At 49.0% G+C, this 18,658-nt stretch overlaps 2 long non-coding RNA genes across 2 annotated transcripts; one reads left to right on the forward strand and one right to left on the reverse strand.

Moving 5' to 3' along the window:
• Positions 1–1,268: 1,268 nt before the first annotated feature.
• Positions 1,269–14,534, forward strand: LOC104141803 (uncharacterized). The gene is made up of 3 exons (XR_693607.2): positions 1,269–1,340; positions 12,061–12,117; positions 14,268–14,534. It is a non-coding gene; the product is annotated as an uncharacterized lncRNA (long non-coding RNA).
• A 115-nt stretch (positions 14,535–14,649) lies between these two features.
• On the reverse strand, positions 14,650–18,349 carry LOC138067814 (uncharacterized). The gene is made up of 2 exons (XR_011142200.1): positions 18,187–18,349; positions 14,650–14,822 (listed from the first exon to the last, which is right to left on the reverse strand). It is a non-coding gene; the product is annotated as an uncharacterized lncRNA (long non-coding RNA).
• Positions 18,350–18,658: the final 309 nt, after the last annotated feature.

The raw sequence follows: 18,658 nt of genomic DNA on the forward strand, positions 1-18,658 counted from the left end.
TGCTGGCCAAGTCCTGGCTAGAGAGCAGAGGGGCAGGTCTCTTGGGAGTTGCAAATGATTTACTACCTTTCTACTTCTATCTACCCAGTTTCTCTAACCAAATCAGTTTAGATGAAGATCTATCTGCAGAGCAATTCCATCAGCTAAACCTGCACAGTCCTATGTTCCACAGTACTTTGTTTTTTTCTGTTCATTCCTGGCCATGTCATTCCAAATAATCCATGAAATTCCCATTTTATAGATAGGGAAAGAAGGTAAGAGGGGGACAAGTGACCTTTTCAAATGCCAGAGGTTGGCATCAGTGTTTGGATTAGATGGTACACGTGCTGGATACTCAAAGATGAGCCAATCACATGGCTGAACTAGCTCTTCAAGGATAAGCTTGACTGATTGAGAAGGAGGAGTCTGGGCCCTGCCGGTCCCTGCCAACACTGAGTGTTTGCACACCAGCTAGCTGTTATCTATTCCAGTACTTTCCAGACCCATTCTACCCCAGCATTCAGGCACAGTAGCTGGAGTCCTGGGGGCGGGGGGGGTCCCGTGGGGAGGGCATATTTCAGAAGTTGTGGGGGCTTTTGCAGGACAGTGCAGTCCCCCACTGGTGGTCTGAAAGGTGCCCTGCTGATGGGCATCCCCCAGAGCTGCACAGCCTGGGGCAGGTCCTGCACGCAGCTGAGACTTTGCTGGGCCAGGGCAAGGTAAGCTTTCCCAGGGTCTGCCTGCATGTTATTTTTTTCTGTTCAGGGAAGCTCTTCAAGTTTTAGGGTTGCTAATCTTTACTTGAAATTCTTTTTGCAAAGTTGTTATTCCCAAGGCATGATACAAAGCCAGCAGACTATTTAAAAAAGAAAAAAGTAGGATGTCACAATGGAGAAATAAAGCAAAACCTCAGAGCTGAGATGTCCCCAGTGCCAAGGAAAACCAGACAGTTACCTCATGTGTCTTTCATATGCCAGTATTTCTAAATCTACAGTTTGCTGTGCTCACAGTAGCATGATGCTGTGAGCATGTGCTTCACTGTTGCCCCCAGACCCTTATCTGCAGAACTGCTGCCTCACCAAATTACTATCCCAGTGTAGATTTGGGCAGTTGGCTCTTCCGCTCTCAAGCTAGAACTTTGTATTTACCTATTTATTTCAATCTATGTATCCCATTTGCCAAGATCTTACTGGAAATCTAAGCAGGGTGACCTCCAACACATTTTCCACTCTTCGTAGTTTATTATAGTCTGAAAAAGTAAGGAAGCTTGATCTATCTTCCACCACACACATCAGAAGGGAAACTCTGAGCAGTCCTGTCTCAGGTGTGGATCCCTCGACCATTCCAGAAGCCCTCAAATTGTAAGTGGATGCTCTTAGCATGATTTCAACCACCCTGACATCTGTTGGCAAGACAGCACAGCTAGGCACAAACAGTCAAAGAGGTTCCTGCAGAGGATTGAGGATAATTTCTTGACTCAGGTGGTGGAGACGCCAACGAGGAGAGGTGCGCTGCTAGACCTTGTACTAACAAACAAAGAAGGTCTAGTTGGAGAGGTGAAGGTTGGGGGCAGCCTTGGCTGCAGTGACCATGAGATGGTGGAGTTCAGGATCCTACGAGGAGGGAGCAGGGCAATGAGTAGGATTGCAACGTTGGACTTCAGGAGAGCTAACTTTGGCCTTTTCAGGGACCTTCTTAGGGGAATCTCATGGGGTAGGACCCTAGAAGGAAGAGGGGTCCAAGAAAGCTGGTTAATATTCAAGCATGACTTCCTCCAGGCTCAAGATCAGTGCATCCCTCTGAGTAAGAAGTCGAGCAAAGCGGGCAGGAGACCTGCATGGATGAGCAAGGAACTCCTGGCAAAACTCCAACAGAAGAAGGAAGTACACAGAATGTGGAAAAGGGGACAGGCCACTTGGGAGGAATACAGGGACATTGTCAGAGTGTGCAGGGATGCGACAAGGAAGGCTAAGGCCCAGTTGGAATTAAATCTGGCAAGGGATGTCAAGGACAACAAGAAGGGGTTCTTCAAATACATCAATAGCAAAAGGAAGACTAGGGGAAACGTGGGCCCACTGCTGAATGGGGCGGGTGCCCTGGTGACGAAGGATACAGAGAAGGCAGAGTTATTGAATGCCGCCTTTGCTTCAGTCTTCACTGCTAAGGCCAGTCCTCAGGAATTCCAGACCCTGGAGACAAGAGAGGAAGTCTGCAGAAAGGAAGACTCTCCCTTGGTGGAGGAGGATCAGGTTAGAGATCTTTTGTCCAAACTTGACATCCATAAATCCATGGGCCCTGATGGGATGCACCCACGAGTGCTGAGGGAGCTCGCGGATGTTATCTCTAGGCCACTCTCCATCATCTTGGAAAGGTCCTGGAGATCAGGAGAGGTGCCTGAGGACTGGAAGAAAGCCAATGTCACGCCAGTCTTCCAAAAGGGCAAGAAGGAGGAGCCAGGAAACTACAGGCCTGTCAGCCTCACCTCCCTCCCTGGAAAGGTGATGGAACAGCTCCTCCTGGAGGTCCTCACTAAGCATCTGGAAGACAAGAAGGTGATCAGGAGTAGTGAGCATGGATTCACCCAAGGGAAATCATGCTTGACCAATCTGATAGCCTTCTATGATGGGGTGACTGGCTGGGTAGATGAGGGGAGAGCAGTGGATGTTGTCTACCTGGACTTCAGCAAGGCCTTGGACTCTGTCTCCCATCACATTCTCCTAGGTAAGCTCAGGAGGTGTGGGCTAGACGAGTGGACAGTGAGGTGGATGGAGAACTGGCTGGATGGCCGAGCTCGGAGGGTTGTGGTGAATGGCGCAGAGTCAAGTTGGAGGCCTGTGGCTAGCGGTGTCCCCCAGGGGTCAGTCCTGGGTCCAGTCTTGTTCAATATATTCATCAATGACCTGGAGGAAGGGACGGAGAGCACCCTCAGCAAGTTGGCTGATGATACTAAACTGGGGGGAGAGGCTAACACACCAGAAGACTGTGCTGCCATTCAGAGGGGCCTGGACAGGCTGGAGAGCTGGGCGGAGAGAAACCTCATGAAGTTCAACAAAGGCAAGTACAAGGTCCTGCACCTAGGCAGGAATAATCCCATGCACCAGTACAGGCTGGGGGTTGACCTGCTGGAAAGTAGCTCTGCAGAGAAGGACCTGGGAGTCCTGGCGGACAACAAGTTAAACACGAGCCAGCAGTGTGCCCTTGTGGCCAAGAAGGCCAATGGTCTCCTGGGGTGCATGAGGCAGAGTGTTGCCAGCAGGTCGAGGGAGGTGATCCTGCCCCTCTATTCAGCCCTGGTGAGGTCTCACCTGGAGTACTGTGTCCAGTGCTGGGCTCCCCAGTACAAGAGAGACATGGCACTCCAGGAGAGAGTCCAGCGGAGGGCTACCAAGATGATTAGAGGGCTGGAGCACCTCTCCTCTGAAGAAAGACTGCAAGAGCTGGGCCTGTTCAGCCTGGAGAAGAGAAGATTGAGAGGCGATCTCATCAACGTGTACAAGTATCTGAAGGGGGAGTGTCGAGAGGATGAGGCCAGCCTCTTCTCCGTGGTGCCCAGCAACAGGACAAGAGGCAACGGGCAGAAACTGAACCACAGGAAGTTCCATCTGAACCTGAGAAAAAACTTCTTCACTGTGAGGGTGACAGAGCATTGGAACAGGTTGCCCAGAGAGGTGGTGGAGTCTCCTTCCCTGGAGATATCCAAAACCCGTCTGGATGTGATCCTGGGCAATATGCTCTAGGTGACCCTGCTTGAGCAGGGAGGTTGGACTAGATGATCTCCAGAGGTCCCTTCCAACCTAAACGATTCTGTGAATCTGTGAATCTTGACCCCCTTTCCCCTGCTCCAACCTATGGGCAGACACCAGCAAGCAAGGAGGAACAGAAGGGTTAAGTCTGTGGCTCAACCTTGCCTGATTAGGTGCAACTCCACTTTTCTCATGGACTTCACCTGAGGGATGAGCTTAGCCTTGAGAATGGATAATAAATACAGACAAGTGGGGAGGAGACCATACAACTCATTTGCTGTTTAACAGAAGAACAATGTGAGGTACCACAGAATAGCAGACTGCAGATACCCTCTTTCAGAGGCAAATTTCATCCTGACCTATGTATGGCTACCTACCTCTTTAAAGTCATTCTGGGTTTTCCTTAACCTGTAAATGGGATGAGTTGGTTAGATGGTCTTTGAAGGATTTGGAGTGAGACCTGGACAATCCTAGGAGAGGTAACTAATGCCATGACGTGTGGGATTGGAGCTAAGAGCTGGCAGAGGACATTGCACTCCAAGAACAAGGTCATAGTGTAGAGCTGGTGAAAATATCTGACAGGGCTAACTGATAAGTGAAAAGCTTCCCTGGCGGGTTTATGTCATCGAGGAGATTCTTCCTGAGCTCTTGAAAAAGAAAAGGAGGGTTTATGTGTTTGCAAGCACAGCATATTTACATACAAGGCTGATATACTGGCTTGACAGCTCTTCCCAAAGGGGCTTATATTGCCTTCCAGATTTATGCACCCAGAGAGAGGATGGATGGCTTTTCTCCTTTGCCTCTAAGCACTAGTACCAGAGAGAATTTATGACAGAATAAGAGGGAGGAACTGTCAGTGTTCAGGCCATGGAGGTGACTTAGTGAAAATCTTTATACGGTCAGAGACTAACAGTGCAGGAGAGGCAACAGTGAGGGACCGCGGTGATAACATTTGCAGGGCAAATCATATATATTTGCAGTACACTGGGGTCTTGGTCTTTCTGGCAGAATCTAGGCTTCCCTACTGGGGCGCACCTTGGATTCCTGGTCTCTTCAGTGTCCAGACCAGACCTGTCAGGGAACACAGCAGTTCCCACTTGGGCCATGTTCCCAGTTTTTTTCTGTGAGGGACATGTTGGTAAGAATTGGGTCTTGTCATGAGCGGGCACAGCCAGGGGTATGCATCCTGACCCAGGAACAAGGGAGCTCACCTTTCCCATTCCCTGATGCAGATGTGGCTTATGAGCTCCCTAAAGCCTTCTGCCTTCAGTAGTCCTGATAAAACAGTAAGCCACTCCATAACAGGTTGCCCTCTGGAGTTGATTTTTGTGTTTCCAGCTGATGTCATTCAGTGAGCAAACCAACTGCTGTGTCACACTTCCCCTCTTGCCTATAATGCAACTCTTATTCAAGCCACAGAAAAGCCGAGAAAGAGCAACAGGCTCCCTGGGCAAGTCTGCAGAAGACCCTGAGCCCAAGGGCCTGGTGAATCCCACCTCTGCCTGCTGTGGAAGATTTCCACACCAGAAAGAACAGCACAAGGGAAGGAAGCACCATGTTCCCTGTGACGGTTCACTGTTGAAATGAGCTTCCTGGCATCCTTTTACAGGTCCAGACAATTTGGATCCCACCTTCACAGCCTGTCCTATCTTTGGGGGGGGCCCTATCTCTGCAAGGTCGGTTTGCTGCTGCTCCTGTTGGGCACAGTGTGTGGCGGCCCATGCAGCTGTGTATCCTCTTTTTGTATGTCTTCTGCATCATTGCTTTCTCCCCAGTGCCTTCACTGGCAATAGCAGTCTGGGCATTTGGGGACTGCCTGATGCTTAAAAGAACAAAAATCATTTTCCAAAGCTAAAAGTAGCCTGGTGTTTGGAGGGCAGGGAGGCATCTCCCTTCCAACCTGCTGGCTGAGTCACAGCTATTTATTCTCCTTCTGTAGAGGTTTCTGATAGACTTCTGACAGGGGAAGCAAGTATGCCCTGGAGTAAGGCACTGGTGGGGCTGCACTGGGAATGTACAAATGCTGTAGGTACAAGAAGCATGAAAGACGAAGGGGGAACCTGCAGGAATCTCATCCCCCCTTTTCTCAGCTCTATGCTTAGCAGTGGCATACAAGGAAACACCTAAAGATGGGGTGTTCCTCCTTTCCACACCCAGAAGGCGGAAGCTGAAATGGCCATTAGACCATTGGAACATTACCTCGTTGGAGGGAGCTGCAAAATTTGCCAACAAGTGCCAGCATTTAGCCACCAACCTTGGGTTAACCCAACACTAATAAAGCAATGGTGGGGCCCCAGAACAATTTCCGGGTTTGAGGAAATGTCTCAAGTTGTACATACTTATCCTTGTCCATAGATACCCTTTGAGAAAGCAGGCCAGATAGGAGGCATCAGTCCTCATAGCCAAACAGATGAGGATTGCCGATTCAAGGTACAAATTTTTCATCTGCCTCCAACTAATCAGCAGGCCTAGATCGCTGACAGGGGTGCAGTTGGCTTTCTCCACAGCTCTCGGCTATCCCAAGCAAAAAGCTTAATGGTATAAGCAAGAAAACGGCAGCTGAGACTCACAGAGTGGGCCTAGGGTCCTGTTTGCGGGGGGGCGGTCCTGTCCAGGACAGGCAAGCAGCTTCTCCTGTTGTCTCATTCTTTCTCTCTGTAAAACAAGGATGGCACTTGTACCCTTTGTTCAAGTGCGTTCACAACTGAAAATCTCTCATGATTCCCACCTGAGCACAGGGCTTTCCCATCATGATGTGCGATGGGCCAAGGCAGCATGCATGACTGGCCAAGGAAAGGGCGTTTGGAGTCCTGAAGGAGGGAAGTGCTACAAGCTGTTATGTTTCTGACCAGAAACATTTTTAGGCCTGCTTGCTGGGAATGAAGTCCTTACCTGTCTGCCTGGTTTTGCTGCCTTTCAGGTCTTTAAAGAACCTGTCTACCCTGTCTGCTTTAAAGACTGGAGTTGGAAACACACTTTTTCCTTTTCACATCTACTTCTTCACTTAAAGGAAAGGGCTGCAGACCTGTGGCTTCATGATAGTGAGGTATGGTGCAAGATGCCTCATGTTAATTTGGTGTCTGTGCCTTGATTGTTGATGCAGGATGATCTGTTGTAAGAATAAAAGAAATCCTGGACAGATTAACACTTAAGAAACTCTTCAGCCTACTATCTTCTCTTAGCTATTTCTGATGACCTTTTTAAAGTGTCCTCTTTACATCTCTTAAGTCTTGTGACAGTACCAACCTAAAAGTCTCATTAAGAAAATCTGTCTACAAACCACTCTCACAAAGACTGGACCTCATGGCACTGGAGAGCTGCAGCAGATGATTCATGTTACCCCATGCATTCACACAACATGCATTCTACATGTTGTGGAAGGCATATATTTTGCTCCATCAGACTTGTGTTTGAGGGGGTCATATTTATAGAGAATCCAGGTATAAGCTGCAAGAAATACCCCCTTGGGAACAGAAATGCCTTCAACTTTCTCTAGTTGATAAGGACAGTGCATTTTGCCAAGCCTCTTACTTTGCGTATACTTTTTTCCTTGAAGGTATTCTCAAATATTCTGTGTTAGCAGGATTCTTAAAAGGCTAAATACCTGTCTGGCTGTTAAAACCTCCTGCCATGAAGAACTCTGATATTTTCTCTTACTTGTATAAGTGTTCTACCTATGAAGTTGTAGAAATCACAGCTTCTTTGAGTGCTGGCATATATATAAGCTTGCTGAATGCTCAGCACCTTATCCACGAGTCTTTAAGAAAAGAAAGTTCCAGCAGCCAATGTGGAGACTGCATACCACATCTAATCTATCAGAAAGCTTGTCAGGATTCACGGGTAAGAGCAAAGCAGCAGAGCTGCTATCTTCACTGTGTTTTTTGTTACAGAGTAACATGACATTGTCACAGCTGTTCTTTCTCTCCTAGTTTTATCTAGATGAAGATGGTTGCAGAGGTTTTGGGAAATCACAGAATCACAGAATCGTTTAGGTTGGAAGGGACCTCTGGAGATCATCTAGTCCCACCTCCCTGCTCAAGCAGGGACCTCTAGAGCATATTGCCCAGGATCACATCCAGACGGGTTTTGGATATCTCCAGGGAAGGAGACTCCACCACCTCTCTGGGCAACCTGTTCCAATGCTCTGTCACCCTCACAGTGAAGAAGTTTTTTCTCAGGTTCAGATGGAACTTCCTGTGGTTCAGTTTCTGCCCGTTGCCTCTTGTCCTGTTGCTGGGCACCACGGAGAAGAGGCTGGCCTCATCCTCTCGACACTCCCCCTTCAGATACTTGTACACGTTGATGAGATCGCCTCTCAATCTTCTCTTCTCCAGGCTGAACAGGCCCAGCTCTTGCAGTCTTTCTTCAGAGGAGAGGTGCTCCAGCCCTCTAATCATCTTGGTAGCCCTCCGCTGGACTCTCTCCTGGAGTGCCATGTCTCTCTTGTACTGGGGAGCCCAGCACTGGACACAGTACTCCAGGTGAGACCTCACCAGGGCTGAATAGAGGGGCAGGATCACCTCCCTCGACCTGCTGGCAACACTCTGCCTCATGCACCCCAGGAGACCATTGGCCTTCTTGGCCACAAGGGCACACTGCTGGCTCGTGTTTAACTTGTTGTCCGCCAGGACTCCCAGGTCCTTCTCTGCAGAGCTACTTTCCAGCAGGTCAACCCCCAGCCTGTACTGGTGCATGGGATTATTCCTGCCTAGGTGCAGGACCTTGTACTTGCCTTTGTTGAACTTCATGAGGTTTCTCTCCGCCCAGCTCTCCAGCCTGTCCAGGCCCCTCTGAATGGCAGCACAGTCTTCTGGTGTGTTAGCCTCTCCCCCCAGTTTAGTATCATCAGCCAACTTGCTGAGGGTGCTCTCCGTCCCTTCCTCCAGGTCATTGATGAATATATTGAACAAGACTGGACCCAGGACTGACCCCTGGGGGACACCGCTAGCCACAGGCCTCCAACTTGACTCTGCGCCATTCACCACAACCCTCCGAGCTCGGCCATCCAGCCAGTTCTCCATCCACCTCACTGTCCACTCGTCTAGCCCACACCTCCTGAGCTTACCTAGGAGGATGTGATGGGAGACAGAGTCCAAAGCCTTGCTGAAGTCCAGGTAGACAACATCCACTGCTCTCCCCTCATCTACCCAGCCAGTCACCCCATCATAGAAGGCTATCAGATTGGTCAAGCATGATTTCCCTTGGGTGAATCCATGCTCACTACTCCTGATCACCTTCTTGTCTTCCAGATGCTTAGTGAGGACCTCCAGGAGGAGCTGTTCCATCACCTTTCCAGGGAGGGAGGTGAGGCTGACAGGCCTGTAGTTTCCTGGCTCCTCCTTCTTGCCCTTTTGGAAGACTGGCGTGACATTGGCTTTCTTCCAGTCCTCAGGCACCTCTCCTGATCTCCAGGACCTTTCCAAGATGATGGAGAGTGGCCTAGAGATAACATCCGCGAGCTCCCTCAGCACTCGTGGGTGCATCCCATCGGGGCCCATGGATTTATGGATGTCAAGTTTGGACAAAAGATCTCTAACCCGATCCTCCTCCACCAAGGGAGAGTCTTCCTTTCTGCAGACTTCCTCTCTTGTCTCCAGGGTCTGGAATTCCTGAGGACTGGCCTTAGCAGTGAAGACTGAAGCAAAGGCGGCATTCAATAACTCTGCCTTCTCTGTATCCTTCGTCACCAGGGCACCCCCCCATTCAGCAGTGGGCCCACGTTTCCCCTAGTCTTCCTTTTGCTATTGATGTATTTGAAGAACCCCTTCTTGTTGTCCTTGACATCCCTTGCCAGATTTAATTCCAACTGGGCCTTAGCCTTCCTTGTCGCATCCCTGCACACTCTGGCAACGTCCCTGTATTCCTCCCAAGTGGCTTTTCATTCCTGGGTTCTGCCACTGGTTCTCTTTGTGCAGCCCTGCTCAAATCAGCAATGTGCATCCTTTGTGTTGGAACAACTGAGTACCAGTTCTGAGAGATGTTTGGCACCTGATTTGTGGCTCCTGCTGTCTTCAATATTGCTATTTCACCTAAGCCTTACCTGAATCCTATGTCAGGCCTGTGACCATCACACCTGTTTTCATCTCTTCTTAAACCTCAGCCAGGCTGTGTCATAGCATCATTCTCCAGCATACCTTCTCCTTCCAGAGCCCTTTGAGACCTCCCAGAGACTGCAAAAGTCTGAGTGCATCCTGGAAGGACTAATTGTTACATCTGAAAATCCAGCTGGACCCAAAATGTAAAGGTCCATTTGGAAAGCAGGCATTAGCCTCTCTTTGCCTATCAGTGAAGAAGGCATAATTTATCTACCCTATCCCTGGGGCTTTGCATTGATTAGAAGGTGTCTGTGGAGTGCAGGTGTTGCTGGCTGAGGGATGCTGCCCACATACTGTGACATCTATTCTTCCATCACTGATACCCTAGGCCAGATCTGTTTCTCTTTCTCATTCAGTCCGATTTGATCTTATGGAGCTGCCTTTGCTATGTAAGGCTGGGATTTGCCTGCATGCAAGAGCCAACCATCTAATCCCATGAGGGTTGTAAACACCTAGCCTTGAGAAAGACATTACTTCCTTGGTCCTTTACCTGGGAGTATTTGAGATGACCTTGTGAAAGTTATGAAGTACTGTGCTACAGGGGATTTCTGGAGATTTCATTGATGCAATTGTTCTGCAGCCAACAAATCTCCACCTAACACATAAGTTGATGAGAAAAATTAAGTTAAACAGCAGTTGTGCGGGAACAGTCTTTGTAAGACCCTCCAATGGCATAAACTGTGTTTTCCTAAGACGTAACTCTGCATACTGTCAGCCCCGCAAGCTATGGGATTGGAACCACTGGCACGGAAAGTTTGCCACATGTCATTATTTCCTCAGACTTCTTTGTCTGTCTCTGCCTACTTTGCTCTGCTAATCATCTCTGGAAACCAGTTAAGGGCACTCTTTAAACTCAAGATAGCTCTTAGATTTGCTCTTTAGGACCTTATCCTTCTTCACTTCCCAGCCTTATCTAATACCTATTGATCCTGCAGGACTGTGTTTCCCAGGAGTTGAACATAATGTATGCTAACTCGCAGGGATATTCAGTCCTAGACACTAGGAATTTCCTAGTGGCAACACTCTGAGACTGGATGTTTTGTCCCTTGCACATCTCTGAGAAACTGCATCTCCCATGGGAAGTGGACTTTGCCAGCTCCAGCCTCCTGGGGTGGGTGCGCTGAGCACTGGACATGCTGGGAGAGGACTAGGGTAGCTCTTTGGTGCCCAGAGGGTCCCTGTCTCAGTTTCCAGAGGTGCCAAGACTTCTTGTTCTGTACTTCCTTCCTGGTGGAAGGGACCACCAAAGGTCCCAAACCCTCAGGTATAGGGACTTGGGTCTTCCCTGGGTGCTGCTGGATCTATCACAGTCATTTATCTTGCTGCTTCCTTGGGGAGAGTCTGCCTCTCCTGTCCCCAGCACGAGCCCTCTGGCATAGGTCACTGATGTCCTTATTAACCAAGGTGATGGAGTAGGCAGTAACTGAATGAGTTTGGCAGAAGATGACACCGAGCTAGGATGGGAGGAGAGTGCTGGTGGGACTGGGATTTCCAGTGCTTGTGGCCACTGGGGCACATGGTTCCAGGCAAAGAAAAGCCAACTGAGAAGGGGGCCACACAGGCAGGAGCACGTGGCTGTGCAAAGGGGACAAGTCAGCAAGCGCCCAGACAGCTGTCCTGCGCTGCCGGCTCCGGGAGGCCTTGTGGAGCCGCAGCTGAACACAAGTCAGCAGTGCTAGAGGGTTGCTAAATAAGCTAACAAAGCTTTGGCTGTGGGAGCAGGAGCATCAGAGGTCGCCATCCTGTCACCAGGCAGGCACCAGCTGGAGAACTGTGTCCTGTATTGGGCATTACACCCTAAGAGAGTGGGTGAAACTGGGGAGCAAGAAGAATGGCAAAAGATCCAGCTACCATGATATACAGAAAAGAATCGAAAGAACCAGATTTTCTTCATCTAGTATAGACTGAAAAGAGAGATGAAAAAAACTTCCAAATGTTTGAAATGTCACAGTAAAGAAAATAATAACCCTATTTTTCTGTGTCAGTCACAGACCAAACAAGTTGCTAAAGTTGCAGCAAAGACAGTTTAGACTCTAAATTTATTAGCATCTGAGACTGGACCAGGTTTCTTTCAGAATAGTAGAGAGCGTCTATCCCTGGAGATTTGTAAGAACAGATTGGTTTACCATCTTATGGATGGATAAAGTAGAGAAGAACCTGCTGGGGGTTTAGCAATAGATGAATTGCGCTCCTACCACCCATTCTAGCCTTTGAAATTGTCTATCTATCTCTTTCTCTTCCAGGGACAGAATGTACCTCCCAATGGGAAGGCTTAACTGCAATGGCAATTGTGCAACATGGTAAACTGGGTCACTTTCACGTTCCCCCTGCCATGTGCTGGCTAGTGGGTATATGTAAGCTGGCTCATGCAATTTGAATGCAGACCACATGTCCTCAGGATTGACATAGAAGAGACAGCACTGGCAGTGTTTTCATCACCATGAGCAAGATAGAGATGCTTATGAAAAGGCAGTTAAATATAATCCTTGCCTTTAAGAAAAGAATACTATTCAGAAAGAAATGAAATCCTTTAGGGGTTAATGGAATGGGGGAAAAGTGTTTAGAGTCCCCAGCAGGAACAATTTAAATACTTGGAGATGTTCAACCGCCCTGAGGTAGCACAGCACCCACAGGGATGGGTCTGAGCCGAGCTGTGCCATCATCCTTTCCTTGTGCCGGAATTTGCCCCTTTCCTGACTGTGACTGCACCCAGGGCTGTATTCCACGCATTTATGCTCCCAGCACCACAGCATCACCTCTCTCCCCAGATGATGGAGACCCATGCTAGGTGCAGCTGGCAGGTGTACCTGTGTTAGCAACATCTAAACCTGGTGGCATCACAGAGCAGGAGTGCCACCTAAGCTGGGTCAGAAAACCTCTCTGTGGCATTTCCCCTAGACCTCCTTGGCACTTACACAGTGCTAGCAGTGGGGGATACTTGAGAGGATGGTCCCAGCCTAAAGAAAAGAGGCAGAACGTGTGGGTTGCAGGTGTGGGAAGGAAGGGGCAGACAGTCCAGAGGAGAGAGAGGACAGCAGAGACGACCAGGCAAACTGCATCTTACAGAAGGGAGGCCAGGGAGGGTGGGGATGGGCACTTAGCATGCTGGTTCCTTGGCACCTGGCCTGCCATGTCTAATGTGGGTAGAAAGACACCAGAGAGCACCAGTGCTGAAGAGAGGGAGGCAATACAAAGACCGCTGTGTTCCTTTGCCCCCTCCATCCCTTTCTCCCCCTCCCCTCCCAATTTATTTACCCAAGCTAAAAAGACAGCCTCACAGTCCCGAGGGGCTGGCTGAAGTGGCCAAGGGGTGGGCTGTGAGGTCATCTTTAATGAGGGCAAAAATCCAGTGTCAACAATGCTACCCATTGTATCGCTGTGTTTAGACAATACCGGCTGGGTTCTTGCTGCTGGCAGCCCGAAGACCGGGAGCAAAGCGTGTTTGCAGTAATAGGAGGGGAGGAGGATGGGCAGGGGGCCTGGCACTGAGTCAAGCAGCAAGGGATGGGACAAAGTGCAGAGATAAGCACTCTATCCCAGCCATCAGCCTGCTCTCAGCCTAATTCTAGATGCTGATAAGATTACAGCACCGGTTGCAGTGACTTTAGCCATTTTGGCCACAGCCTGGAGGCATGGCTCGTCACCTGAGTTACATCTGCTTTCCCTTCTGACCCTGGCAATAAGACCCCAGTGATTTCTGCTGCCCTGTCCCCTCCTTCTAACCTCGCAACCCCCACTGAGCTGCAAACGGTGGGGAGGTCAGCATTTGGATGCAGGCAGGAGTATGATGGCAAAGTGAGCACCAGCTTCTGCTTTCACCTCTGCCCTCCCCTGGTCCTTTTCCCACAGGAAAGCAGCTGGGGTTTGGCCACTGCTGCTTTTCTGGGAGCTCCCTAGCAGCAGCTGCGCCCTAGAGAGCCCTGGTGCCCATCATTTCAGATGGTGAACTTAGCCATGCTTTAAGGGAGAGGATGGAGCAGGGGATTTTCAGGCATCTGTGGGATCCACTGAATTTATGAAGTAACAGATGATGTTAATGGCTGGGGAAACATGATAGAAAATAAGCAAGCAAGCAAGAAAGATGATGCCAGATCTTGTAAATGTAATTCTTGCTTTTGGTAAACACCATGAAATTGGACTTTTCAAGTCCCGGTTTCTGGAGTCTGGTAGTTACACAAATCTCTTAGCTCTCCATTTCAAAAAGGAAAGGCCTTTGCTAGCTCTCCAGGCTGAGGAAGAATGCATGAAAATATAACACAAGATCATCAGATGTGGAAAGAAAGCACGGGGGAAGAAAGCAACATTAAATGAGGATGGCATCCTGATGATCTGGGGGGTTTGGTTCCATGACATTTGAATTCCTATAACTGACAATCTTGAGGGAGCTGCAGCTGCCATCACCCTATCTCTCAAGCAGAGATTAACTGTGAATTCCTGTTTTCTGAGCCAGGTCTTGCCTAAACTCATTCTGGGCCATCACCTCATTTCTCTGCAATACATAACTGTGCACAGAAGTCAACCCTATTGAAAACTGGAGAACCGTTAACCTCTGAAATTGCTGGCAGCCAATGAAGAACCACACTGGTGATCATCTACCCTGCATGGATGGATAGACACCTTTTGGAGGGTGGATTTTTTCTGAGGGGAAGGAGGAGGAACAAAGGAGAGTTGGTGAAACGACAGAAAAAACCACCACTGCAATTCTCTTTGGATGAAAGGCCCATGGAGTGATTCTCCTATCCTTAGAAAAAAAAACTCTATTGCTTTAATTGCTTCATACTTCTTCAGGAAAAAAATGCAAGAGATGCATGTAAAAATAATCCTAGGATAAATTCTGCAAAAATTATATTTCTTTATTCTTTATTTCTGGCAGAGGGGTAAGGGACAGAGTTCAGCTCTTTCCCCACTTTTCAGCTTGTTCCATCTTGCTTTGATTCTCCTCTTCGTTTTTTGCAACTTCCAGTAGATAAATTGAAGAAAAAGAGAAAGGGGAAGACAGGGAAAGCTGTAAGAGAAGATAAACAAACAACTTGAATCAAATCTGGCAAAGCCCTTACAGCAAACTTTTTTATGTATGTGGGTTTTTTCCACACTTTTTGAGGGGGTCACTGAGGAGAGTCATTAAAATTTCCAAGGTGTCGACACCAGAGGAAATCTTGCAAAACTTACTGCTGTATGGAAAAGCAACACTTTTTTTGTTTGTTTTTTTGAGGGAAGAGTCAGAAGGAAAATGTTTTGATGAGAAGTCTTTAGCTTAGCCTTGCTGCTATTTTTTATGCATCCTGGCACTGGCACCATGATAACAAAACCAGGCTGGTTCGCACATCCTGGGAGAGAGATGCAGCCATTCTTTCTCATTTGAGCTCTGCTCTCAGATAGTGACTTGCGATAAATCCCACTGCTGGTTTGTGCCTCAGTTTCTCCAACCTTGATAAACCACTTTGAGACCCTCTGACAAAAAGTGCTTTGCATGAGCTTTTCCTTATCACGATGCCTTGGCTGGGCCATGAATCCATGGGGAGAGACTTCTTGGGAATCTGAAAGCAGCCTTAAATTAGCACCATGCATTTCTAAAGAAACGAGGTGCTGCAGTTCCCAGTCTGTGCTGCCTGTGGCACGGCTACTGCTGGTCACTGCCCAGTGGCATGGCCCCTGGCATTGCATCAGCTCATTTATGAAGGACATTTATGAAGGACATGAGGCAGTAGTCACAAGATGCAGAAGGTTTGAATCAGTTTCCGGGGGATGATGACTAAATCTTTGCTGAATCTTTGCTAAGAAGTGTTGGTGAACTCCACCAGGGATGTACTTCCACTGCAGGCTCAACTGGGCAGCTCTCCATCAAAGTAGGGAAAAGCCTGTCTGAAGAAAGAAAAACTGGCGCAGGAAAAGCCCAGTTTAACCAGTATTGCTGTATCTACACTAGAAATTTCTGGAATCCCACCTGGGCTGGTCAGCAGTCACCCCTTCTGTCTCAGGCCTAGAGCAACAGAGTTAACCGGACTGAAATCTGCAGCAGAGACTTGGCTGCAGCCATCAGTAGGTAAGAGCTCATGGCTTGGCTGATTCTTCCTGTCCTGGGACCCAGCTGCCTCTGCCTCGTGGCAGTTCATGTGTTGCTCCAGAAAGATTTGGGGGCTGCTCCAGCAGAGCAGATTGCCATGCTGAGGCTTTCGTGGCCTCCCTAAAATGGGCTGTGCAGTCTGGACACTCTGCATTGACCATGCTAAGTGTCCCAGAGCCGTATTGGCGCAGGGCCAGGAAGATGTCGGCTACTCCCGACTGGCCAGGCAATGCCACCCGCTGCCCTTGCCTTCGCAGCCCCTTCTCTGCATCCCTGGGGCAGGCCTGGGGGCTGTGCTGAGGGAAAGGGGTGCGCAGGGTGGAAGACTACTCCTCCAGCCAGCAGACACTCTCCACAAGAGGGAGCCTTGCCGACGTGGCTCCCTCGCAGCCGCAGCACCGTGACGTGGCTGAGCCTGCAGCCTCCAGCCCTCAAAGTCAAAAATCTCCTTTTGATAGGCAAGGTTGGATCTGCGCAATCTAAGCACCGGGAAATCAATTTACCTGGTGCATCTAACCAGGATCTCAACGTCTGAACCTCGCAGCCATGTTCAAGAGCATTAAACTATTTAAAAAGTGATCAAAATGTAAGCTGGAGGAGTGGACTGTGCTGCCAAGGGCCTTCCTTGGGCCTTTATCAGCAGCATGCTACATGTGAGCCCAGAAACCAGCCAGGTGAGCCAAGCCTTGAAGGTGGCTGACATCTGTCTTTCCCTCTGTGTAAGAAAAAATGTGATGGTCACGTCCCAGGATAATTGAGAAGAAGAATGTTCAGAAAACTCCCTCCTGTCATGTGGGAACAACCAGAAATAATGCTATTTTTAGAGGGTGGCAAAATCTAGCTGCCCTATAAGTTCCCTTTTAGCCATGGTCTGTATCTAGAGAAAAAAAAAAAAAAAAAGGAGTGAGAAAGTAAAGGGCTCCAGTGTATGAGAGTACCTGTGAAACTTGGAATCATTCCCAAAGCATTGCAACTACAAACTCCCCAAAAGGCTCATTTTCACCAAACAGTAACATTTTCAATTCTCCCCCTAGTTCCTGGCATTAGAATTATTTCCCCAAGGTGGTACAAGCTGCTGATTTTTTTTATCAACAAATTCTATCTTCTTTTTTTTTTCTTTATTTTCTTTCTGTTTTTCTCAACGACATAGCAGGATTCTGATTTCCCTAGCGTAGTGTTTAGCACAGTTTATGGTTGCTCCAGTGCTCACACAGAAATTAGCTAGAATAGTTAAGACATCATTTCTCCCTAAAGTTCAGTAGCCATCAGCATTGTTAATCAAACACTTAACAGAGAGCCTTAAAATATATGGGGGCTCTCCGGTTCAATACTGTGTCTCAGAGAACAGGCAAGACTCGAGCTTCTAATGTAAAAACTAAAACAGAGACACCTCTCAGATCTCTTCACCCATGACAGTGAAATGAAAAAGGAGAAACATGTTTTTTTCCTTTGCTGGACACCTTTAAATAGAAAGAACAGCAGGGCTGCTGTTATTTTCCATTCTCACTTTTCCCTCCTAGTGATTTCAACACAGCTCACTCTTGACAGCTGTCAGTGAATCAGCCCCAGTTTGATCCCAGTTTGAGTGGGATCAGCCCAGGGCAGACACTGCAAGGACTTGATTGTCTATCTGCACCTTTCATGTGATCAGGACCATCACTACCCACTGAGGGATAGCTGCCAGGACAGGAAACATGTTGGGAGCGGCAGGTTTGAGCACACTTCAAAATGGCTTTTGACATCTTCATTCCTCTCCTAGAATGATGTGCGTGCCAGGGGTGAAAGGTGATTGAATATGGGACAGCCAGCACCAGTAGCTTTCTGCAGCCAGGGAATTCCTCAGAAGGTGGGGAAGGAGCAGGAACACACTCTTGCTGGGGTAATGGCACCAGGGTGAGACGACGTGGCACCACAGGCCTTGCTGGTGTGTAGCTCAGGGGGTGCATGGTGCAGAGACCACACAGTGGAGGTAGGAGGGTTGCCTCCCAGCTCTGCCATGGGCAACTGTTTTTGTAAGGCCTTCTCTTTCACTAGGTCTTAATGGTGAAGGTTTCCTTGGGAAGAGCTTGGATTTCCTTGTTGCTGGCATTACTGGGGCTAGCTGGAAAGTTCTTATGTGAAAAATCTGATAGCAAATTTCCCCTTTTTTCTTCCTTCCATCTCCCCTGACCCTTCTGCCCCCTAAAAAGGGACTGTTTTCTCCAGAAAATGGCCAGAATTCATTGTAAGACATGCAAAGGTTGCAGCCAGCATTTTTCAGATTGTTTGTGTACATGGAGATATACGTCCATCCCATTACACATACCTATCTGGATATGCAGGACTGTGCCTTTCTCTGTAGAGATGTACAATTTATAAGGATATATAATGTTATCCACGCAGCTGTCCTGTACAAAGCAGACGCTTTACGCTGAAACCCCGTCCTTCCCCACCAGCATTCCGGGCAGGGGGCAGCGGGGCTCCGCGGCACACCGCGCCCCGGGGGCTCCGCAGCCGCGCAGCCGGCCGCCCGTCTCGGCCAGCCCTGCGGAGGGGCGGCCGGCAGCATCCCCTGCGCGGCGCCGGGCCGCGCTCCCCGCGGCGGTGGTCGCGGAGCCGTGCGCGCAGGCAGCGGGCGCGCAGGGCGCGCGCCACGGGCAGCGAACAGCAGATTGCGGGCAGCCAATGGCGAGGGCAGGCCGAGGTGGCACCAAATTTCCCGCAGCCAATCGGCTCGCGAGGGGGAGGGAGGGGGGGGGAAAAAAGGAAAGAAAAAAAAAGCAAAAAAAAAAGCAGCC

The sequence above is a fragment of the Struthio camelus genome, chromosome 7 (genome assembly GCF_040807025.1).
Source record: "Struthio camelus isolate bStrCam1 chromosome 7, bStrCam1.hap1, whole genome shotgun sequence".
NCBI classification, from domain to species: domain Eukaryota; kingdom Metazoa; phylum Chordata; class Aves; order Struthioniformes; family Struthionidae; genus Struthio; species Struthio camelus.